The sequence below is a fragment of the Chiloscyllium punctatum genome, chromosome 5, assembly GCF_047496795.1.
Source record: "Chiloscyllium punctatum isolate Juve2018m chromosome 5, sChiPun1.3, whole genome shotgun sequence".
In the NCBI taxonomy this organism is placed as follows: Eukaryota; Metazoa; Chordata; class Chondrichthyes; order Orectolobiformes; family Hemiscylliidae; genus Chiloscyllium; species Chiloscyllium punctatum.
Window position 1 is genome coordinate 91,372,305 of NC_092743.1, and position 26,038 is coordinate 91,398,342.

The 26,038-nt window shown below is 39.6% G+C and overlaps 2 long non-coding RNA genes across 2 annotated transcripts in view; one reads left to right on the forward strand and one right to left on the reverse strand.

Moving 5' to 3' along the window:
• LOC140476753 (uncharacterized) overlaps positions 1-26,038 on the reverse strand; it is a 90,313-nt gene that overhangs the window by 62,902 nt on the left and 1,373 nt on the right. The gene's annotated exons all lie outside the window — the stretch shown is intronic.
• LOC140476754 (uncharacterized) overlaps positions 8,152-26,038 on the forward strand; it is a 66,643-nt gene continuing 48,756 nt past the window's right edge. Inside the window, exon 1 of the long non-coding RNA XR_011960592.1 lies at positions 8,152-8,301. This is a non-coding gene — a long non-coding RNA (uncharacterized lncRNA). The remainder of the gene's footprint in view (positions 8,302-26,038) is intronic.

Consider the following 26,038-nt stretch of genomic DNA (forward strand, 5'->3'; position numbering starts at 1 on the left):
AATGGGTAGAAGACCATGCACCCGATTAACTCTGACCTTCTCAGAACTCAGGGGGAGGGTGAAATAGTAGCAGGAAAGTCAATGCTGGACACAAAACTCCACCAAGTGAGAGAGATAGTTTGATATAGGGAACAAAGTTTGGTGTAAAAATCACGGAATCGTGGGTAAGCAGCATGGTCAACACAAGGTCAGGATCAGTGGTGTATAAAGTTTGGGTTGGTACAATGGTCCTGAAAAAGGACCATATGAAAGCTGCAGATTTACAAACAGTTGCAAAACATGCCCTGCCTCTTGGAACAGTCAGAAAGACTGCTGGAACCCAGTGGGTCAGCCACTCCGTCAAGTGTTGATGAATCCTCAGAATCAGAGATGGACATGATGGAAGTAGTCCACTGCTTCAATGCCTTTGCCACTAGAAGCAGAAAGCCAAATTTGACAGAGGTGTTCTGAACACAGGAGGTGAGCTCCCGTGTGTTACACACACACATGTTGGATGCTGAGTTGGAGGAATCTGACCTGCTGCTTAAATGGTCCTGGAGACTCTCCAAGAAAAAAGACCGACGTATGTCCTCAGTGGGGGAGGGATTGTAATGAGGTCAGCCAACTGAACCCTGTAAAATATGAGTTCCCTGAGGGGCTGTTAATCTGGTCTAATCAAAGTGGAGTGTGAGAGATCCTGTCACTCTGGTACCTGACACTCAGTGAGGTGGTACTAAAGTCAAAGATTGTACAAATAACGGGTGACTTGGTGATGGATACCGACCTCTGTGAAGTTTTTTCAGAGACCAAAAGATACTTTGCAGGTCTCATGTTTAAACAGATTGTGGAGTCCAGGTCAAAATGAATGCAGGAGCATCTTTTCCTTGTTGAAATGAGGCCAATGAAAATTTTGGGTGAAGCTTCTAATTGCAATCCCAAATTCTTCTCCCTACCTGCTCGGAGTCTCTAATCTCATCCACCATGACCTCTGATCTGTGGGCAGTGACCTGGTGCTTCAGGTCTACCTATCCAGTAACCCCTCATTCTGGCTAGCTGCTGTGGTTAGGAAAGAGAGAAAAAGTATTAATCAAACCTGGAAAGACCTGAGGAAACATGTCAACCTCCAACCTCAATCCAACTCTCTCTGCTCTCTCCCAGGTAAAAGTCCAGTCTACAGTATGTAAACTGGGCATCTAAAACCAGAAGTAAAAGGCAAATTTAAATCATGCCTGGAAAGCAAATTAAAGATTAGGAAGGACATATGGATTTAATAAAATCATAAAATCGAGCCATGTTCCTTGTGGGAGCTTTATATTGGTGCTTTTTGCTTACTTAGTATAGTTATGATAACAGTCGAGTAATGCATGTTGAGGAATAGGCTTGTTCTTGGATATGGGCTCCTGTGGGTCAAGGAAACAAGTGGGTGCATTGTGTTGGTTACCCAACTGTTTGGGATTCCTAATTATAGTCATATGTTTGATGAGAAAATCCAGCACAGATTCAACAAGGTGTTCCCTTACCTTTGCTCAGTATTTCCAGAATTAAAACTGTGAATTTTAGAAACTGTTTGGCATTCAGTTACCAAGATTGTTTTAGGCTGGTAAGTTACTTGTCATTGTGCCAAAGAGCTGAGAACTAGAAGAGAAAGTGAGTGCAATATATGAACAAACTGAAGAATGTAAGGTATGTGGAATCTTTCAGTTACAGGTTTCAGTGAAAAACATATCCTTTATGTTATATCATTCATTCTGTGCATGAAGGCAGATCCCTAGTTCATTGCTGATGTTTCATCCTGAGCCTTCCTTCTTCGCACTTTTTTCTATGTTAGAGGTGATTTTCCATTGGTACCCAGTCTCAATGCATTTACTGTAGGTTGACTCATACTGCAATGGGGAAGGAGTTCCAGAATTTTAACTCAATGACACGGAAAGAGCAGCGATATATTTCCAAGTGAGGAGAACTTTCAGTTTGTGGTGTTCCCATGTATCTGCTGCACTTGTCCTTCTAGATAGTAGCCATTCTACATACTATCTATATCTCTTCAAAAAGCAATTGATATGTTGATCAAAGGCTCAGACTTATAAACAACACTTTAAATCCAGACCTTTTTCAAAGAATGAAAGTTCCTTATCATTCATAATAGATAATTCCATCTAAAATACACCAGACTTAATTCTGTCTCTGGCTTGGGAACATAACAATGGCTGGCTGTAACTAAAATAAATATAAGAATTAAGATCATAGATCAGTAGCAAAGGACACTGAAAATAACAAACTGTAAATAAAGCTAATATTAAATGATAATATTACATTTAATGCAATTTCTAAATGCTAAAGAAGAATGCCAGAGGTGCATAGTTTCTTATCAAAATTGCACAAATTAAATTTGGCTTCAAGTTTTGGCTAATATACAACAAACATATAAATCTTCCAGGAATTAGCATTATTGGGCAGCATTATAGATTCTACATTTTTTGTCTTTTTAATAGTATTCATTGTTGCTTTTAAGAATGGTAATCTGGCAAAGTTTCATTAGTTCATTTGAAAATAGAATCAAAGTTGTAACAAACCGGATTTACCAGTCCTCCACCTGTCAGTAATCTGACTGAATACCATGGAAAAAAGACTAAGAAAAGTTCAATTCTGAACCATTCGATAATCCCGTTGGTGTACACTATTCAGTTTCTTAGGAAACTTAGGAAATTAGACAATTTTGATATCAAACAATTCAAAACATTTCTAATAGTGCTCATGTGACATAGCAAATTAGTGGAATTATTTAATTTTAACCTAGAGGAATGGCCAGTTTTCTAGGTGGGGCCTGATTAGTGCAAAATGAATCATTTTGAGCCAGCAAAAACCGTGCAGGCAAAGGAATGTAAATGGTTCTGGGTATCAGTAACTTGGATCTACGATAGACAGCCGTTCTAATGTCAAGAGACTGCAGCTGTAAGGAGCAGGGAGATTTTAATAAAGCACGTTAAAGGGAGAGGCTGAATAGGCTGGGGCTATTTTCCTTGGAGTGTTGGAGGCTGAGGTTTATAAAATCATGAGGGGCATGCATAGTGTGAATGGGAAAAATCTTATCCCAGGTCAAGAGTCCATAACTAGAGGGCTTAAGTTTAAGGTGAGAGGAGAAAGATTTAAAAGAGAATTGAGGGTCAAGTTTTTCACTCAGAGGGTGGTGCGTGTATGGAATGAGCTGTCAGAGGAAGTGGTGGAGGCTGGTACAATTACAACATTTAAAAGGCATCTGGATGGGTACATGAATGGGAAGGGTTTAGAGAGTTATGGTCTAATGCTAAAAAATGGGACTAGATTAATATAGGATATCTGGTCAGCATGGAGGAGTTGAACTAAAGGGTCTCTTTCTGTGCTATACATCTCTATGACTCTATGTTCAGAAATCACTAAATGTTCATGGGCAGGTATAAGAGTAATTTAAAGACTATCAGAACATTAGATTTTAAATCGAGGAGACCAAAATTTGAGGAGAGAGAGGAGATGCCACATTTGGTTAGACCATTTCTGAAGTCTGTCCTATATTTTGGGCACTGCTCCCCAGGAGTGATAAATGTGCCCAGGAGGGGGTGCTACACATATGCACTAGAATGATACAAGGCTAAAAGAGGTAAATTGCGCAGACAGGTTATAAAGGACTGTGCATTCTTCCTTGAGTGTAGAAGATGGAGGGGTAATCAAATTATGGTGTTGAAAATTATTGAAGGACTTTATGGAGTGGATGGAGTGAAACTATTTCGTCCAGTTGGCAGTGCAGACCTAGGGGTCATAACCTTAAAATTAGAGTTAGATGGGTGATGTTAAGAAACAATTCTTTACACAAAGGGTAAAAAAGGTTGATACTGAGGATTAATGAAAATGTCAAAGTGACTGATTGTTAATTTTATTTTGTAGGAAGGAATATTGAGAGGTAAATGGACTTAAAAAAGAGGTCACCTACCATGTAATGCCGGAACAGGTTCAAAAGACTGAATGGGGCAGCTACTTTTCTTGTATTGAAAAGACAATCAACTAATTTTTTTAAAAAGTCAGATAAAGTAATGATAATCACTGGGCATAAAGGGAACTCAACTGTAAGATTCCAACCAGAAGGCTACGATGTCTGAACTACTGAGAATACTGTCTAGTCGGGTCTAATTGTTACTAACACACATGTATCTTGCGATGAAAAGATAGCAAAGTCTTGAGAATGCAAATTAGCATATTTCAGGCATGAGCTTTACCAGGAAAAGAACATCTCCTGAAAGTGGGTCTTTGCTGTTGAATCATTGCACCTTTCTACTTGTGAATAATTTGGAGGCTAATTAACTGTCTGAGAAGATTGATGTATATGCCCCTTCTTGTAACCATCTTTCTATCAGCTAGTCATTAGCAGTATCACTAGTTTTGCACTTTTACAGCAAAGTTAATATTATCCTCAGCTGTGTGTTCAGGTCAATGTTGGCTGGAATTTTACAGAAGTGACATCAAAATTTACCACTTGCTGAGTGTTTAAGAATTACAGAATTGTTATGGAGCAGAAGGGGACTGCACTGCTTCTATTACCCTGTGCCAAATGCCTTCTTTTACAACATATCCCTGCATACTATTTCTGTCCGAATAATCTTCTAATGTCCTCTTGGATGCTTCAATTGAATCTGCTTCCACCACATTTCTAGGCACTGCATTCCATCTGCTACTACTTGCTGTGTAAGAAAAGATCTTTCTCATAGTGCCCTTGCTTCATTGACACATTATTTTAAATCTATGCCCTCACTTTCGTTTTCTCTTTTATGACCAGGAACAGCTTCTCCATACTGACTCTGTCCAGACTGGTCATGATTTTGAAGGCCTCTAACAGAATTCTCCTCAGCCTTCTTCTCTGTAAAGAGAACAGTCCAACTTCTTCAATCTACCCTCATAACGGAAGTTTCTCATTCCTGGAATCATTCTTCAAAATTGCTCTTGGATTCTCTCCAAAACAATCACATCTTTCATGTAATGTGGTGTCCACAACTGTACACAATACTCAAGCTGAGATCTAAGGCGTGTCTTGTACCAGGTCAACATCACCTCCTTGCTCTTGTACTCTATGCCTCAATTAATAAAGTGGAGAGCAATATATGCTTTATTTATTGCTCTTTCCACCTGTCCTTCAATGATCTGAACACATGTATGCCTAGGTCCCACTTCTCCTGCTCGTCCTTTAGAATTGTACCATCTATTTTGTATTGGCTTTCAATATTCTTCTGACTAAAGTGTATCATATCCCACTGCTCTGCTTTAAACCCCACTTAGCCACACACTGCATCATCTTGTCAATGTCTTTTTGGAGTTCCTCACTATTCTCCTTACCGTTTACATTCTTCCAAGTTTAGTGTTATCTGTAAACTTTGAAATTGTCCCCTGCACACCAACATCCAGATCATTAATATATATCAGGAAAAACAAGGGGCCCAGTACCAACCTCAAGGGAATGCCGTTATAAACCTTCCTCCAGCCTGAAAAGTATCCATTGGCCATAATTCCTGTTTGTTATCACTCAGCCCATTCTGAATCTTGCTAACAAATGACAATAGGGGCAGGATTTGCCTTACTGGCTTTGGGACGGCGACACTGGGATCTAGAAAGGGTAAAAGGCCAACACTTTGCTTGAAACAACCACCAGCCATTGATGTACCCTACTGGCCAATTGGTGATGGCACATGGCTTTTGCATTGGGGAGGGTTAATAGGAAATCTGGAAAATTCAATTCAGCTTCTGATTATAACTGACTTGTTGCTATTTAATCCCCTTAATTTGTTACTCGTGCTTGTGGGCATCTATCTCTGCTAACAGTCCCCTACTATATACCATCTCAGGAAAAAGGCCTGGGAATGGGATAGTGCTAATAAACCAGCATGGCGACTGGTGGCAAGGACTTTCACTCCCACTTACTTGGTCCATTGGATGCTAAATCTCCTGATTCAGGAAAATGACATCTGATAATTTGAGATCACTTGCTCCTTAATCTGGACTAGAATGAATGTGTACATGGTGCTGGTAGAAAGATGGTAATTCTGATGGATGATGTTATCTTATCAGTAGACCTTCTCCCAGTATTCCCTTGGCCACCTATTTATATCATGCCATTGTTGTGTTGACTGCCAGACTCAGGGATTTCTGTCAGACCTGTTATTACCAATGATATGATGTCTGCAGCCAGCTAGGAATGTGGCACATTCTGATGTGCAGACTTGATGGATCAAAGTCTGACCTCCATCTCTCTACGTTCGTCTTTTACCACTTTATCAATTGTGGGTGATCCATTTTGTACGTCAAGATCAATTCAGTGATAAGTCTGTAACTTTCAATTCAGATCTAAAAGTTGAAGTTCTAAATTGGAGAAAGGCCAATTTTGTTTGTATTAGGCATGAACGTTTGAAAGCTAATTGGGGGCAGATGATCGCAGGTAAAGGGACAGCTGGAAAATGGGAAGCCTTCAGAAATAAGATAACGAGAATCCAGAGAAAGTATATTCCTGTTAGGGTGAAAGGAAAGGCTGGTAGGTATAGGGAATGCTGGATGACTAAAGAAATTGACAGTTTGGTTAAGAAAAGGAAGGTAGCATATGTGAGGTATAGACAGGATAGGTCGAGTGAATCCTTAGAAGAGTATAAAGGCAGTAGGAATATACTTAAGAGAGAAATCAGGAGGGCAAAAAGGGGACTTGAGATAGCTTTGGCAAATAGAATTCAGGAGAATCCAAAAGGTTTTTACAAATACATTAAGGACAAAAGTGTCACTAGGGAGTGAATAGGGCCCCTCAAAGATCAGCAAGGCGGCCTTTGTGTGAGGTGCAGAAAATATGGGAGATATTAAATGAGTATTTTTCCTTGCACTTTAGTTGAGACTAAACCCTGTACACTCTGCAATCCTCTACTAAGGTTCAGTGAAGCTTTTCACAATGTTTTATACTGACAAGTGCAAATATATTGGAGTAGAATTCAATCAAAGTAAATTGCCACAGAGTTGTAGCATTGATGAGTTAATTGCAAAACTTTGGCAAAGGAAAATCAAAGGCTGAAATGCAACCCTTTAAAGGACTTATCATTTGGTGCTGTACAATTTTGCCTTAATATAAAAATCAAGAGGGAGTATGGGAACAGTCTACACTTTGACATTTTATGGATAAAGCCTGGAAACAGTAACAAAACTATGGAAAATAGATTTTATCCAAGTTTATGTGAGAGGGATATATGTTGGTTGACTTAAATTATGTTTACTGTTTCAACTGAAAATTAATTTATAAATAATAAATTGTTGATCTCAGATACAATCTCAGCTACGCTTTTGTCAGCCTTGTCATTCCTATGTGTAGGCTTGTAGAATATGAAGGTGAGTTCACCAATTCTATAATAGCATGTTACAGGCTACAGCATGACTGCTGCTTCTCCAATGCACATATCTTTCAAGCCAGACTTCCTTCCCACTGAGAGTTCTGGATACGGGAATCTACCTATAATGCTGGATATATTACTATGGAAACACTAGATTATTAAGTTTAAATTTCAGTATAGATTTTAATGCCATAGCTCATCTTCCTAAAAGACATTGGGAAAACCCTTATTTTTTCAGTACAAGGGAATGTTATGGGCTTGGGGGTGCAGGGGAGGTGCATGGAGGGGTGTAAAGAGCTCCAGTCACTAGAAATGCAGTGGCAAAGAACAGCAAAGAAAAATCAAGAACTAAACATTTTGGAGGTGAGCTTACATTTTTTAATTGCTTTACCTTGTAGAGGCAAGTGAATTAAGGGAAATTTATGGCAGTGTAGTCTGTATATAACCTGAAAATCTTGTTCCTTATGCTATTGTACAAAATGGTGCGATGTAAAAGTGAAGGTATTTGTTTCGAATGTTTTATTTGAGCACAATGCATTCTTGTAACCATACAGGAAATCCTGACTGCATGATGCATGGATATACTCTGTGTCTGAGTATAAAGATGAAGCTTTCCCAGATATGCATGAATGTGAATGAAAACGTGATAGAGAATGTTGTTTAATATCTGTTTGTTCTTTGTTAACTAAATTAAAGCTAATTCAATCAAAATAGAACTTAATTTTAGGAAATAACATATTTCCAGGCAATTCAGTTAAGAATAAAGCTTCTAATTCACATGTTTTTCAGATGGTTTTCAGATTTTTTTACATGGATACTGATAAAAGACTATTGGTGTAATAGCCTTGGTCCGCAGTCAAGCCAGCAATCCAAAAGTTCTAATTTTATTCATTCTAGATTTATTTCAAACATGGGACATAACTGCCAGCTGAAAATAATTCAAGTAAGTTTCTTATTATTGTTTACTCATTTTCATCCCCTCAAATGGCTGTGATGTTTAATTGTACTGTAGATGGCAGCAAATACTTAGTGAGAGCTCAGAGGGTACGTCCTGTTCCGTAAAATGCCAGCAGGCAGGTTGCGACCTTATGACCCTGAACTTTGCGCTTACAACACATACATGGTCAGTTTCTAAGTTTCCTGAAAGTTGGGGGCACCCGGAGGAGGGGGGTGGTGAAGCGGGAGGGGATGGGGATGGTGGAATGATTACTAAAGGTTTACTGGCAGTGCACTAGCACCACAACCACAGTGAAAAGCCTGTGACTGAGACTCATCATTAATCATTGCAATATTCTTATTGTATAAAGGCTACCGTCCAGTAGGATGTCTTGAAACACAAGAATTTAGTCATGTTATTTATCTTCATGTAGGCAAAAATATATTTAAAGTGGTGGCTCCTGACATGTTGTTTTGACAGGAGTTCGGACAGCTTGAAAATTCAGGGCTGTAAACATACCTACACCTATTAGGTCTTGTGACCTTGACTAATGTAAGGCAATGGATAAGAACATTTGCATTGAAATGTCCTCATATTCAAATGTTCTTCAATTTTCTCATTGCCGAATGACCTCTTCCATAAAGCAAACTGACTGTCAGAATTAAACAACTCACTGAAGGAGGTGGCTCCACAAAAGAAAAAGTTTAAGAATTCACAGCAATCTTCAGCCAGAAGTGCCGAGTGGATGATTCATCTCAGCCTTCTCCAGTAGTCCCAAGAATCACAGATACCAGTCTTCAGCAAATTTGATTCACTCTACATGATATCAAGAGCTGTTGGAGGCACTAGCTACTGCAAAGATTTTGGGCCCGACAATATTCTGGATTCTGTACTGAAGACTTGTGTTTCAGAACTTGCCTCTCTCCTAGCCAAGCTCTTCCAGTATAGTTCACCACTGGAATCTGTCCAGCAATGTGGAAAATTGCCCAGGTATGCCCAGTACACGAAAAGCAGGATCAATACATTCCAGCCAATTCCTGCCATATCAGTCTACTCTTGATCATCAGTAAAGTGATAGAACATGTCATCAACCATACTATCAAACAGCATTTACTTAGCAATGACCTGCTTAGAGATGCCTAGTTTGGGATCCTTCAGGGACACTCAGCTCTTGACTTTATTACGGCCTTGGTTCAAACATGAACAAAAGAGCTGAATTGTAGAGGTGAGGTGAGAGTGACAGCCCTTGACATCTCGGCTGCATTCAACCAGGTGTGGCATCAAGGGGCCCAGTAAACACAGAATCAATGGGTTGAAGTCATACCTGGCATATAGGAAGATAGTTGTAGCTGTTCAAGGTTGGTCATGTCAGCTCTAGACATCTCTGCAGGAGCTCCTCAGGGTAGTGTCCTCGGCCCAATCATCTTCAGCTGCTTCATCAACGACCTTCCCTCCATCATAAGGTCTGAAGTGGGGATGTTCGCAGATGATTGCACAATGTTCAGAACCATTCACGGCTCCTCAAGTACTGAAAACGTCCATGTTCAAATGCAAAAGGATGTAGACAATATCCAGCTAACAAGTGGTAAGTTAAATTTGCAACACACAAATGCCAGACAATGACCAGCTCCAATAAGAGACAAGCTAACTCCTGCCTCTTGACAGTTAATAGTGTTACCAATACTGAATCTCCCACTATTATCTTCCTGGGAATTACCATTGACCAGAAGTTCAACTGGATTCACCATATAAACACAGTGGCTGCAAGAGCAGATTAAAGGCTATGAGTACTGAGGTGATCAACACACCTCCTGACTTTCCAAAGCCTGTTCACATCTATGAGGCACAACTCAGGAGTGTGATGGAATCTTCTCCATTTGCCTGAATGAGTGCAGCCCCAACAACACTCAAGAAGGTTGACACCATCCTGGATAAAGCAACCCACTTGATTGGCACCAAATCCATAAGCATCCATTCCCTCCGCCCCCAATGCTCAGTAACAGCAGTGTGTATTATATACAAGATGCACTGCAGAAGTTCACCAAAGATCCTCAGCCAGCACTTTCCAAACCCACAACCATTTCTCCCTAGAAGGTCAGGGCAGCAGATACATGGGAACACCACTACCTGCAAGTTGCCTTCCAAGCCACTCACCATCCTCACCTGGAAATATATCATTGTTCCTTCAGTGTATCTGGGTCAAAATCCTGGAATTCCCTCCCTAACAGAACTGTGGGTCAACCCACACCAGGTGGACTGCAGCAGTTCAAGAAGGCAGCTTATCACCACCTTCTGACAGCCAACAAAATGCTAGCCAACCAGTGACACCCACATCCCTCATCTGAATAAATAAAATAAATCTTAAGCTCACTTCAATAAAGACCTCATGTTAATATAGTGCTGCATTGAACACACAAAACATGGTGGAAGAGAGGACTCTGAAGTGATTGTTGCAGAGCTGTAAGAATACATGAACGTTGATAAGAGGACACAGCTATGTGCAGAGGTATGAGCTGCCAAAAATGGAAAAATTTGAGGCCAACCACAGCTAAGACTCTGATCAAGAAAAGGTAGCTGCAGCTTTTCCCCTACCAGCTCCTGTTCAAATTATGGGTGATAAGCAAAACTGGAATTTCTTCCATGCACAATGGGAGAATTATGAATTAAGAACACATTTGTTGAGGAAAACCAGCATAGTTATACGTGCCTACCCTTTTGCCACTGTTTGCCACTGTCTCTCTGGCATCACACTGGCAAGTGACTTCATCACTTACATTATGGTATTTCAGCACTGATATTGCCCTCACTAGTTGCTTGATTTTAGTGACTGATTCAAAATATACTCCACTTGTTATTTCTGGGAAGAGCAGACAAAAACACACAACAGAAATTTTCAAAGCTTTGAAAGTGTGAATGTTACATTTGAGCGGTGCATAGTCTATATTAGGCACCAAAGTATCAAAGAGCCCATTGATTAATATGTAACGTCATTAACTCAGCTGGCAGAAATCTATTGAATCTGTACAATAAAGGGATGACCTAATTAAAGACAGGATATATTAGACATAGGGGACTCAGACATGAAAGCACGAAGCGAAAATTATACTCAGGAGAGAAGTTAACAAGTGCTGAGGTTGTGAGTCAGCAGCTAAAGCCTATTCATGGCAGATCAGACCAGGTCTTGCATTATGCTGACAGATATGCTGGGCACAAAAGGCAGAAAAATTACAAAGGGCAGGTTGAAATTTCTGAAGAGCACCTTTTTTGCAAAGAGTACAAACAAAGGCCTGTCCAGCATGGGGACAGCAGTGTTTTCACTGTAAAAAGTTGAATCATTTTACTTAAAAGTGTCTGGTTAAAAAGCACACCAACCAAGTATGATTGGCCCATGGAAGACATTGGCTGAAGATTCTGTTGAACCACTGAACGTCATGCAACAGGTTGGTTCAGGTAAGTTAATAGGTGAGTCATAGTTTTTGACTGTTGGAATGAGAATGGCAGAACGTGACCATCAAGTCAACATAAAGTGTCAGATTAGCACTGGTGTATCATGCAATGCCATGATCTTCACCGATGTGGAGACTGAGGTAAACAAAGCTAAAAATCACACAACACCAGGTTATATTCCAACAGGTTTATTTGGAAGTATTAGCTTCCACAGCGCTCCATCTGGTAACTAGTGGGGCAGGATCATAAGACACAGAATTTATAGCAAAAGATCACAGTGTTACACAATTAAAATGATATATTGAACAAACAGTAAACTAGGTTTGTTCAATATATCATCTTAATTGCATGACACTATGATCTTTTGCTATAAATTCTATGTCTTTTAATCCTGCTCCACTAGTTACTTAATGAAAGAGCAGCACTCTGAAAGCTAGTACTTTCAAATAAACCTGTTGGACTATAACCTGGTGTTGTGTAATTTTTTATTATGATCTTCACTGACCTGTGCTAAGTGGCTCAATGTCGTAATCCAAAAATGAAGCATTCAAACGTAAGATTCAGATTATGTTGATAGCACCATATTCATGCCCGAAACGTCGATTCTCCTGCTCCTTGGATGCTGCCAGACCTGCTGCGCTTTTCCAGCAACACATTTTCAGCTCTGATCTCCAGCATCTGCAGTCCTCACTTTCTCCTCGGCACCATATTCATGCCAAGAGAACAGATGACTCTGTGAGCCGATTTCAACAATGAACGAGGATTAGGACTTCCAGATCATAGATGGAATGCAGGTGCTATTTATCTCATTTAGGGAAACTCTAAAGCTTGGACTGTTAACCCTCAATGTGCCAAAAGATATTGGTAATGTGCTATAAGGCACTCAGTCATTGACTGTAGAACAGATAGTAGAGGAGAGCAACATTGTGATTACAGTGTTAGGTGTTGGATTTGTCAACTCTTTGGCAGAATGTTTGCCCAAGTTGTCATTGGAGTGTGAACCATTACACCACATCATTGCCGAGGATGCACAGTAGCATTGGGTCACAGAACAAGGAGTAGTGGTAGTCATAGAGTTCACTAAAATCAAGCAACTAGTGAGGGCAATATCAGTGCTGAAACACCATAATGTAAGTGATGAAGTCACTTGCCAGTGTGATGCCAGAGAGACAGAACATGGAGCAAATTGAATGCAGCAGGCATAATCTGCACTTTATGTGCACCTATAAGTCAAACACAAATAGATTGATGCTAGTTTCAACTCAAGAAAGTGTGCCAGGCTTTTGTTTGTGAACATTTTCCCTCATAACTATTTGAAAGGAGCAAAAATCAGTCAGGACAGACAATGTGTCACTTCAATGAATTTTCCTTAAGCTGTTACAATTTGCTTCAAAGCTTGTTACGCCAGTTACAGAGATACCATCAGGGTATGCCATCCAAGCAAGTGAAGCAGTTGTGCATTACAGACATGTTGTTAAAAGCACCATTCCCAATGAAACAATATAGAAGATGCAACAACATAGAGTGTGAAATCTTCCGGATTCAATGTGAAGCAACAGCTCATTATGTTCTGGAAGTCGTCAACCCAACAGAGACTGTGAATATAATGGGCAAACATCTTACTCAAATTAAACAAACTACCCAACAAGATGCAAATCTCCAAGAGTTGCAAGAGATAGTGATAACAGAATGGCTTGAGAGCATCAAGCACACACTATTGTTATAAGGGTATATTGGATAGAAAGAGATGAATTGACAGCCCAGTTGTACAAAGGAAATGGAATAACGTTCCTGAAGGAATTATGAGTAGAGTGCATCAATGCAAGCCACCAGTGAATTGAATCAAGTTAGGAAATGGCAAGAAATCTGCTCCCCTGGCCAAACATGAGTAACAATATTGAGGACCACATCAGCCATTGCAATGAGCACCAAATTTAGATTAGATTCCCAACAGTGTGGAAACAGGCCCTTTGGCCCAACAAGTCCACACTGGCCTTCCGAAGAGTAACCCACCCAGACCCATTCCCTTCTGAATGATGCACCTAACACTATGACCAATTTAGCATGGCCAATCCACCTGACCTACACATCTTTGGATTGTGGGAGGAAACCGGAGCACCCAGAGGAAACCCACGCAGACACGGGGAGAATGTGCAAACTCCACACAGACAGTCACCTGAGGCTGGAATCAAACCCAGGTCCCTGGTGCTGTGAGACAGCAGTGCTAACCACTGAGACACCATGCCAATTTACCAAGCTAAGGAACTGCTAATAACACACAACACCTCCCAGTCTAAGGATATAGGGCAGACCATTTAGGACTGAGATAAGGAGAAATTGCGCCTTCACCCAGAGTGGTGAGCCTGTGAAATTCTCTGCCTCAGAAAGCAGTTGAGACCACAATATTGAATGTCTTCAAGAAGGAGATTAATATAATTATTAGAGCTAAAGGGATCAAGAGGTATGGGGAGAAAACAGGAACAGGGTACTGAGTTTGATGATTAGTCATGAACATATTGAATGGCGGAGCAGCTTGAAGGACCAAATGGCCTGTTCCTGCTCCTGTTTTTAATGTTTCAATCACATCTCAGACACCAGTAGATAAAGCTGGGACTAGATCTCTTCTTTTCTCATAGGAATCGGTTATCTTGACACAGTACACTACTATTGTGACCACTAGGAGCTGGACCAATTGACTTCAATGACTACCTTTGAATTAGTTGAATGCCTAAAAGTACACTCCAGCATGTTAGGGCATTCCCAACACTGTCATGATTGACAATGACCCTCAGTTCATCAGTGAAAAATTCAGACATTTCAAAAACTGTTGGGAACTTCAACATTAACACCATCCCCACACTTTTCCCAGTCAAATGGAAAGACTCAGGCAGCAGTGAAAATTGCCAAAAGAATCATAATGATTTTGAGCAAATCCCACACAGATGTTCATAACTTAGTCAATCTTTATATGGAAAAACAGACATCATAGAGTCATAGAGGTTTACTGCCTAGATACAGATCATTTGGCCTAACTTGTCCACACTGCCCATTTTTCACAATTAGTCTAGTTCCATTTGCCTGTGTTTGGTCCTATCCTTCCATACCTACCCCATCTATGTACCTGTCCAAATGTTCTTAAATGACAAAATCGTGCTCACCTTAACTACTACCTCTGGCAGCCCCTTCCAGATGTTCACTACCTTTTGTGTGAAAATATTGCCCCTCTGCCTCTCTTTATATCTCTCCCCTCTCACCTATGCCCTTTAGCTTTAGACTCCTCTACCATGGGAAAAGTTGTTGACTTATCTATGCTTCTCGTGATTTTATCAGCCTCTTTAAGGTCACCCCTCAGTCTCCTACGCTCCAGGGAAAAATGAGCCAGCCTATCTGACCTCCCTTTATAACTCAAACTTTCCAGTCCAAGTAACATTCAAGTATATCTTTTCTACACTCTTTCTACTTCAGTAGCATTCTTTCTAAAGTAAGGCAAAGAGAATTGCATGCAGCACTCCAAATGTGGCTTTACCAACGTCTTGTATAGCTGCAACAAAACATCCCAATTCCTATACTCAATGCTCTGACCAATGAAAGCAAAGATGCTGAAAGCCTTCTTCACCACCCTGTCTACCTGTGACTCCAATTTCAAGAGCTATAAACCTGTACCCTGAGATCTCTTTGTTCTTTGAGGGCCCTATTGTTGACTGTGTAAGTCCTGCCCTGGTTTGACATATCAGAATGCAATATCTTGCATTTATCTAAATTAAACTCAATCTACATTCCTCACCCCACTGGTTCAGTTGAAGGTTGCACTATGCACCCAGATAACCTTATTCATTGTGCACAATACCACCAAACTTGGTGTCTTGCACAAACATGCTAACATACCTCCTAAATTCTCATCTAAATAATTTATGTTAATAAAGAATAACAGTGGACCCAGCATCAGTCCCTGTGGAACACCACTGGTCACAAGCAATGTTTCATGAATCTGAACATGAAAAATGGTTCAATAAAAATACTAATCTCACATCACAATAAACAACTCTTCCATCAGCAACATAGATACTGAAATCTGGAGTAACAGCAGTGAAATACAAAATCAAGATGATAAAGCAGAAAGTCAAATTCCATTTTGACAATACAGCCCAACCATTGGCAGAACTAAGCATTAGATGCAAATGAGGCACCTAGAGGAGTAGTGCTGTTCCTGGCCAGTGGCAAATCTTTTTAAGAATATTGACATAATCTTATCCTAGTCTATTCTAAACCTTGATATACTACGTGGGAGCTTTGTGCATGACCTACACATCCCAGGATTTAAAGTGAGCTGCAGTCCAAGTGGCTTCATTGCACCATGATCTTTATAGTTTAAGGTCCTCAACATACCTGAGGCGCAAAAATAGACTTCCAAAAATGGCTTTGTAACCAGTAAGTGGGACATTCTCCAATTTTAGTCCCTGTCATATGTCATCTTTCCAGGAGTGCAAGGTTAGATCTTGAATTTTGATGCATAATTACTTGAAGCAGTTCAGTATTCACCTTGGGGATTAATGTATTAAGAGTACTCAACCTTCCATTTATAAAATTGTTCTCCAGATTGAGATAAAGAGTTATCTAGAATTAAAGTGTTAGCTTGCTCTCTCTTCAAGGATGCTGCCTGACTGGTTGTGATTTCTAGCATTTTTTGTTTTCAGCATAGATTCCAGAATCTGCAGTAATTTGCTCCTACTTTTGCATTTGATTTGCTTTTGCAAACTAGTTAGAAATGTTTTATGGTTAGACATTCTTTGAAGTTGTGTCTTGTACAATAAATTGTCTATTTTACTTGAAAAGTCTTTCTGCACGTCACAGTGATTTCTTCAGTCATGATGCAATTTGATGGATATGTCTCTTTTGTAGATGTGAGAAATAGTTCGACAACAGTTTGAAGGCCAGCCCTCTTTTAAAGCTGATCCCTTGTTGCTGTTATATGGTATCCTTCACATGACAATAATTCAAAGCGCTCCATCAGTGAAATACATTTTGTAGGTGCAGAGACTGAAATTAATTTCAATGAAAATTCTACATTTATTTTCTTGCAGTGATCTACTTGCCAATAAATTGAATTTATGCATTAACATTCACTGATTCAACAAAAAGGCTTGGTGATTATTAAAACTATAGAAATCCTCAATGAGTCACGTAAAGCATCTAATTAAATGCACAATTTTTTGAAGACACTATTTATGCAAAGATTAACATTCTTCAAAAGTTAAATATTCAAAAAAAACTAACTAAAATGTGATCATTCTGTTGGGATGAGGGATGTGCACTTGGTATAACAATAGAGAAGAGAGTTCAATGGTTGTCTTCTTTTCCATTCCTTGTTTGACTACAAAAGGCCTTTGATAAAGCATATAGTTGCCAAAAGGTTCAGGTTCAAGCCCCACCTGCCCCAGACATGTATCATAACATGTTTGAAAAGTTTGATTAAAACTGTCTACACTTGCAAAACAAATGAATAGTAAATGTATGCACATTGTGATATTAAAGATGCAATTAGGTTGCCTTGATATTTCCTCAGTAAATAAAAAAATGAAGACAGTTTTTATTAATAGTTGCTTAGCAGTACAGAGCATTGGTGTGAAATGAGACCTGCTGTAGAAGATTTCTGTCTTACACTCATCAGGACAGAATTACAAGAACATAAAATCTAAAATGCAATAAGAATTTATTCAGCATGAGAAGAGGATGGTGAATAGTTGGGAAGAGGAATCTGATTACCATGGGAAATGCATCAGGGAAGAAATAGAGGCCAAACCTCTGTTTAAAATTTAAAATGATTGATCACCTTATTCAGGTAAGGAAGTAAACGCATTGGAGGCAGTTTAGAGAAGGTGTTCCAGAATAGTACCTGGAGTGGGCAGATTATGTGTGAGGAAAGGGTTGACAGGCTGGGCTCGTACTAGAATTTCGAAGAATAACAGGCAACTTGCTTAAACATAAAAGGCCCTGAGGGGTCTTGACAGGGTAGATGTGGAGGGAAGGTTGCCTCTTATGGGAGAGAATCTAGAATGAAGGGGCATAGTTTAAAAATCAGAGCTTGCTTATTTAAAACAGAGGTGAGGGGAAATTCTTCTCTCAGAGGTTTGAGAGTCTTTGGAACTTTGGAAGATGGTAGAAGCAGAGTTCTTGAAAATTTTAAAATCAGAGGTTGATAGGGTCTTGTTAAGCAAGAATTGAAAGGTTGCCAGAGGTAGGAGGGAAGGTGGATGGAACATTACAATGAAATCAGTCATGATTTATTTAACGGTGGAGCCGTCCCAAGGGACTGAGTGGCCTACTCCTGCTCCTTTTCATATATTTGTTTAAACCAGGCAAGTGCTGCTTTTATTTGTTTGGAAAAAAAGAAAATGTGTGGACATGTTATTCAATGAGAACATATGTAGCTTCTAGCTCATATAATTGAGCAACACTGCGAGCTGCATTGAAAGTCTTATATTAATTGTTAGTGACACTGACCGGGTCAAAGTAACATAATAAATAAAGAACTTTGACTTTGACACACATACACCTGAAGTTCACAATTATACAAACAGATTACACATTGGAGGATGGATTAAGCTATTTTAGTGTCCAATAAAATTGAAAGATTTAACATCTCTTGAAAGTTGCAGACTTGGCATGCTTCAGGCTGAATCTGTTGGTCCTACTGCTTTAAAGATATGGATAAATGATCTATCTATGCTTCTGGATATAGTAGTTGCTGGGTTGAGCTCTTTTTTTTGCCAAATCTCTGCATCGTCTGAGTAGAGAAAATCACCAGAGTTTGAAATTTGCAAGTTGTTCGGAGAGGGACAGGAAACACACTTAGAGGTTTTCTCCCTCACTGTTTCAGATGCTTGATTTAGTCTGCAGGTGCTTAAACACTCTATAGGCTGGTTGGCTTGTCACATAACCTTCCCTCGTCAACTGACTAGTGATCCATTGTGGTCTTGCCTACTCTATTTCAGTTCCAAGTTATGTAATGAGATTGTGTTCGAGTACATTCATTTCATTGTCACAGTCCTATTTGTTCAAGTGATTGTATCTAATAATGTGTCTCTACCCAGATGTGTACTCAGTTGATTGTCATAGAGCTTTCTTAATGTGTAGGAAAGTAATTAATTAGTCCCAAATCCTGTAAGACAATTGTTTTTGGTGTTGCTTTGTGGACAAGTTATTTTCATTTCAGTGGAGTTGGAATTGAGAAGGTTTGGTGACACAAAACATTCAGCCATCTTTGAATCTGATCTCAAATTACTGCAAAACCATTTTCATTTAAAAAACAATTGTGTTTCCAGCAAGTGATCGTAGAGGAATCACTAGAGCCAGAGAGGATTTCAGAGGAAAATAGCTAGTGTAACCCCCATCCTCCATTTAAGAAGGGAGGGAAACAAAAGACAGGAAATTATAGGCCAGTTAGCCTGACCTCGGCTGTTGGTAAGATGTTAGAATCTATTATTAAGGATGAGATTGTGGAATACTTGGTAATTCACAGAAAATAAGGCTTGAACAATATGGTTTAGTCAAGATGTAGCCATACTTGACAAATCTGTTAGATTTCTTTGAGGAGATAACGAGCAAGTTTGAAAAAGGAGACCCAGTGGACATGATTTATTGGATTTTCAGAAGGCCTTTGACAAGGTGCCATACACGAGGTTGCTAAATAAGGTAAGAGCCCATGGTACTAGGAGCAAGGTACTGGCATGGGTACAGGATTTGCTGACTGACAGAAGGATGATAGTGAGGATAAAGGGGTCTTTTTCAGGATGACAGCCAGTGAATGTTGGTGTTCTGCAGAGGTCAGTGTTGGGACCATAACTATTTGAGTTATGCATTAATGATCTGGATGAAGGACTTGAGGACATTTATGCTAAATTTACAGATAACACAAAGGTTGGTGGAGGGACAGGTAGTGAAGAGGGAAAAAGGAAGCTGCAGAATGATTTGGACAGACTAGGAGAGTGGGTGAAGAAGTGGGAGTTGGAATACAAAGTGGTGAAGTAGTGCCCTTTGGTAGGAAGAATAGAGGCATTGACTATTCTCTAAATGGGGAAAGGCTTCAAGGTATGAAGCACAAAGGGACTTGAATCTTAGCTCAGGATTCTCATGAGGTTAACGTGCAGGTTTAGTCGGCAGTTAGGAAGGCAAATTCAATGTTAGCATTCATTTTGAGAAGACTAGAATACAAGTGCAGGGATGTATTGCTGGTCAGACTGTATTTGGAATGTTGTGAAAAGTTTTGGACACTGCATCTATGGAGGGATGTGCTGGCTTTGGAGGGGGTCAGAGGAGGTCTACAAGAATGATCCTGGGAATGAAGAGCTTGTCATATGAGGAGGGATAGAAAACTCTAGGTTTGTACTTGATGGAGTTTAGATAGAGGGGGGAGGGATTTCATTCAAACATACAGAATATTGTACTGAGAGGCCTGGATAGAATGGATGTGGAGAAGATGTTTCCACTAGTAAGAAACATTAGGACCCAAGGACATAGCTTACAGTAACTGAGGATTGAGATGAAGAGTAATTTCTTTATCCAAAAGGTGGTGAATCTGTGGAACTCATTACTGCAGCATTCTGTGGAGACCAAGTCATTGCATGTATCTAAGATAGAGATAGGTAAGTTCTAAATTAAAAAGGGGGTCAAATGTTACTATTAGAAGGCAGGAGAATGGGGGTTGAGAAACATATCATCCAGATGAAAGGCAGAGCAGACTAGATGAGCCGAATGACCTAAATGTGTTCCTATATCTTATGGTCTTTTGGCCTTGTGGTGTAATGTTTCAGACAGATCTGAGCTGTAAATATTTATTGTCTGTAGCACAAAATAAGCTGATATTGAATGACCATTTTGCACCCTTTCACAATGTGGCCATTAATGCACATTGATTGGAAAAAAAGTTGGGCTTGGTGCTAGTTCACTGTGAGCCCATTTCTGTGACTTCTAAACTCTGCCTAAATTGACCCCAGTGTTTAACAAGCTGCCTTTTATCGAGAGTCAATTGCATGTTGGTAGCTTTTATGAAATGTTAAAACAAACCCTGCAACTCCATTCACACAATTTATAAGAAATGGGGAAGTCAAAATATGAAAGAACTGGCTAAATCATTATGAGCACACAAAGATCCCTGTCTGGTTGATTTTGAAATCTGTGAAACTGACCTGCAATTGGCATCTGCCAAGGCACTCACTGGAAAAGGGAAGAGGTGGCTTTTAGAAGTTCATTTATAATGGGATAATGACAGCTTGTTGGCAAAGGAATGCTTTTGAAGGTTACAAAACTGCTATGAGCCATTGAAAAACTGTCATATTATTACAAACAAGAGCAAAATAGGAAGAGGAGATGCTGCAAGGTTTCTTTCACTGGTGGTGTACAAATCTGTGAGGTTTTGTGCATTAGGCAGTTTGCCAAATAGCAAAAATGGTTTGTGAACGTTTTACTGAATTCAACACACCATATAGGTGATGTAATGTCTGCTACACAATGGAATATGTAATGGAGTTCACGCCTTATGTCATTTAAAGTAATTTCTGCCTTGTGCTGGTATATTACATTACATTTTATGTAACGTGTTTAACTTGGGGAGCAGTGGATAATACCAAAACCCAAATATTTCTGTCATAGGGCTATACTTGCAAGATACAGACAAGATGGACTGAATAGCAACTTCCTGTGCTGTGACAAGTCTGTGATACCGAGAGTTAAAGAGCTCCTATTTTCTCTCAATGCCAACCAAGGTGCAACTAATCAGTTCAATCTTCTCAGGCTGAAATTGATGTTCCCTTTCTAAGCTTACTTGCTTGCCCCCAGTCCTAATGAGTGCAAGATGAAAATCTTCAAGTTTGTGTCCTTTGTGACAACATTTAGGTTTGTAATGAATGGATAAAATAAGAAAAGTAAGCATGCCAACTCTGTATTGCTGAAATAACCTGAGATATTTATTGTGACATAAATCATTAAAATGTAGGGAGTTGTATGACATTTGTCAAGTCTGTGCAATCTCCCAAAACTGACACTTCCATGATTGTCATAAATGTTCTGTAAGTGATTAGCATGATTTATCATTAAAAAATTGCAGAATTATCACTAATGAGGAGAGGTTTTAGAGATGTCCTCAAGCTGGGAGTGTGAAGGGACCAAAGGAGACATTCAATGATTACAGAATAGTTAGAAAGTGGTTTGAGTAATAGCAGGTGACATCTAATAGATGAGATATACGGTGAATGGTATAGAATAAATAAACAGCACATATGCTCCTTGTGGTCTAAACAAATATGTAGTCATTAAAGAGCCAGGAGTCTCAGTATGCTTAGCGGCCAGATAACGGCTTGGCAGAGGCTCAGAGGTCTGTCAGACGAGGGTATAATAATGAGAAAATAAGCTCAGTTTCATCATGTGCTTCAAGGAGACTACAAAAAACAAAGATTGGAGCATTGCCATTGAGAATAAATTTACATGTCTTCAAAACTTTTATGACTAGTAAAGAGGCCATTGGTTGTATTATCAGGTATTAGAGGTTTTCTAAGCTAGTGGGATCCAGAACTTTCAGCCCCTTTTAAACCAATGTATGCAAAATTACAAAGGATGATTGCTAGTGCTCAAGTAGTCACCTGGGTCTTGAGGTACAATACAATGACAAATATAAGCAGAAATATTGATGACTAATAAGATGTTGGACTGGTGTGGACAAAGTCAGAAGTCACACAACATCAAGTTACAGTTCAGTAGGTTTATTTGAAATCACATGGTTTTGGAGCACAGCCCCATCATCAGATGAAGTCCCCTGACGAAGGGCCTACACTCCGAAAGCTTGTCATAGTTACAGAGTCATAGAGATGTATTACATGGAAACAGACCCTTTGGTCAAACCCATCCATGCTGATCAGGTATCCTAAATTAATCTAGTCCCATTTGTCAGCACTTGGTCCATATGCCTCTAAACCCTTCCTATTCATATACCCATCCAGATGCATTTAAATGTTGTAATTTTCCCAGTCTCCACCACTTCCTCTGACACCATACATGCATTCCATACATGCACCACCCTCTGCATGAAAAAGTTGTCCCTTAGGTCACTTTTAAAACTTTCCCCTCTCACCTCAAATCTATGCCCTCTAGTTCTGGACTTCCCTACCCCAGAGAAAAGACCTTGTCTATTTAGCCTATCCATGCCCCTCATGATTTTATAAACCTCTATAAGGTCACCTCAAGCTCCGATGCTCCAGGGAAAACAGCCCCAGCCTATTCAGTTTCTCCCTATAGTTCAATACTTCCAACCCTGGCAACATCCTTGTATATCTTTTCTGAGCCCTTTCAAGTTTCACAACATCTTGTTTATAGGAGGGAGATCAGAATTGCACACAATATTCCAAAAGTAGCCTAACTAATGTCCTGTACAGTTACAACATAACCTCCTGACTCATATACTCAATGCAATGAACAATAAAGGAAAGCATACCAAATCCCTTCTTCACTATTTTATCTACCTGTGACTCTACTTTCAAGGGACTATGCACCTGCACTCCAAAGTCTCTTTGTTCAGTGACACTCCCCAGCACCTTACCATTAAGTGTACAGGTCTTGCTATGATTTGCCTTTCTGAAATGGAGCACTTATATTTATTTAAATTAAACTCCATCTGCCACTTCTTGACCCATTGGGCCATCTGATCAAGGTCCTGTTGCACTCTAACCTAATTTGTAGTCTGGTACACCTCCAATTTTGGTATCATTTGCAAACTTACTAACTATACCTCTTATGTTCACATCCAGAACACTTCTATAAATGATGAAAAGCAGTGGAACCACTACCAATCCTTGTGGCACATCACTAGTCACAGGGCTTCAATCTGAAAAGCAACCCTCCAACACCACCCTCTGTCTTCTACCTTCAAGCCAGTTCTGTTTCTAAATGGCTAGCTTTCCCTGTATTCTATGTGATCTAACCTTGCTAACCAGTCTACCATGAGGAACCTTTTCGGATGCCTTACTGAAGTCCATATAGATTACATTCTCTGCCCTGCCTCATCAATCCCCTTCATTCCTTCTTCAAAAACCTCAGTCAAGTTAGTGATACATGTTTTCCAACACACAAAGCCATATTGCCTATCCTGAATCAGCCCTTACTTTCCAAATACATGTAAATCCTGTTTCTCAGGATTCCTTCCAAAAACCTGCACAGCACCGATGTCAGGCTCACCGGTCTATAGTTCCCTGGTTTTTCCTTACAGCCTTTCTTAAATAATGGCACTACATTAGCCAACCTCTAGTCTTCCAGCACCTCACCTGTGACTATTGATGAGACAAATATCTCATCAAGGGGCCCAGCAATCACTTCCCTAGCTTCCCAGAGTTCCACAGTACACCTGATCAGGGCCTGGAGATTTATGCACCTGTATGGGTTTTAATACATCCAGTGCCTCCACCTCTGTAATTTGGTCATCTTTCAAGTTGTCACCACCTATTTCCTCACATTCTATACCTTCCATGTCCTTCTCCACAGTAAACACTGATGCAAAATACTCATTTAGTATTTTCCATATCTCCTGTGGTTCTACACAAAGGCTGCCTTCTGATCTTTACAGGGCCCTATTCTCTCCCTAGTTACCCTTTTGTCCTTAATGTACTTATAAAATCTCTTTGGATTCTGCTTAACTCTATTTACCAAAGCTATCTCATGTCCCCTTTTTGCCCTCCTAATTTATCTCTTAAGTATACTTTTCAATCTTTATAACCTTCTAAGAATTCACTTGATCTCTGCTGTCTAAATCTGATATATGCTTTCTTCTTTTTCTTGATCAAAACCTCAATTTCTCTAGTCACCCAGCATTGTGATTTAAAACAAACCTGTTGGACTATAACCTGGTGTCATGTGACTTCTGTTTTTAAAACATAATATTGCTATTTATAGAAGAATTTTGTGTTACATTATATAATGTCTAGCAATTCACATTATAACTGGTAACATAACTAATTAATTGCAGATTAGATAAAATAACTATATTGTTTCTCAATCAATGGCAATATAAATGAAGTGGTCATTTTAAGAGACATGCCCCTTTAAGAAACTCAACATGCAGATGTGCCAGATACCTGGATTATATCACAATGCCTAAGGTAACTCTGCATGGTAGCACCCTCAGCAAAGTCTGTGCCTAGAGTTTATTCTGTATGAATTAATTTAGCTGTAATAAAACATACCAGAGACATTTCAGTGAATAGGATCCACATATTTCATTTCTATTATATTTAGGCAGCACAGGTTCACACAGGGAAAACAATCTTAGAACATGTTTACGGAGTATAATTTTATTTAATTTCTTCACCACACTGTAGTTGTTTCATTTTTACCCCCATATGCTGCAGCATGACAGATCATTGATAGGAAAGTTGACCTCTGTTTGAGGTGGTATCTGGGTTTGTAGGCTGTGGGGCAGAGAGGAACAGGAAGTGAGAGCAAGGAGGGTGACCCTTAGCAGCCTCCAGTCCTTAATCTTTCACAAATTAGCACAGATCAAAGGACCCCTACATCCCACAAACTGACAGTCTGCCCGCAATAGTTTACCAGTTGGGTAGATTGACTCTTTCTCATTTTGCCTTGAACTAAAATAATTGCAACCCAAGTGGGATGAAATGCATAAGTGGTCATTAATTGGTCTCCATCGATGGTGGGGTGGGAAAAATGAGCTTGTGTTTTCCTACTCTGAATTAGTGTGGGGTTGGTCAAGTAACAGATTTCTTATCTGTCCCCATCTCATCAAATTCACTTCATTCCCCACCTCGAGGTCTCAAAGACTCTATCTGAGTTCTCTAGTTACAGGATCATTTTTTTCTAAAACTGGATTTATTATTAAACAATTCTTAAAAACCAAGTCAGATTTCCAAGAACCGATTGCAATATTAATTCTTACCACAATTTAGTCTGATGGGAATATTCCTATTACTGTTGATACTAGATCCAAAACTCAGGCAATTAAGTCAAATCAAATTGATACCATGTATATAAACTGGGATTCTATTATAATTCAAATGCCAAAAAAAACTTGAATAGAATGTTGACTGGCAGCTCATTGGGACAATCCAAGACAGAACAATATGAATTCTGTCTTAGTTACAATCACTTTATTCCCTGTTTTCTGAATAAGGGATTCACCTATTTCACTATGGGTGAGCATGAGTCATTGCCAGCTCATTTGTAGAGTAGGCCAGCAATGTACAAGATTACCTTGGTTTATTGGGATGTGTTGATTCTGAACTAAAATGCGCTTATAAGT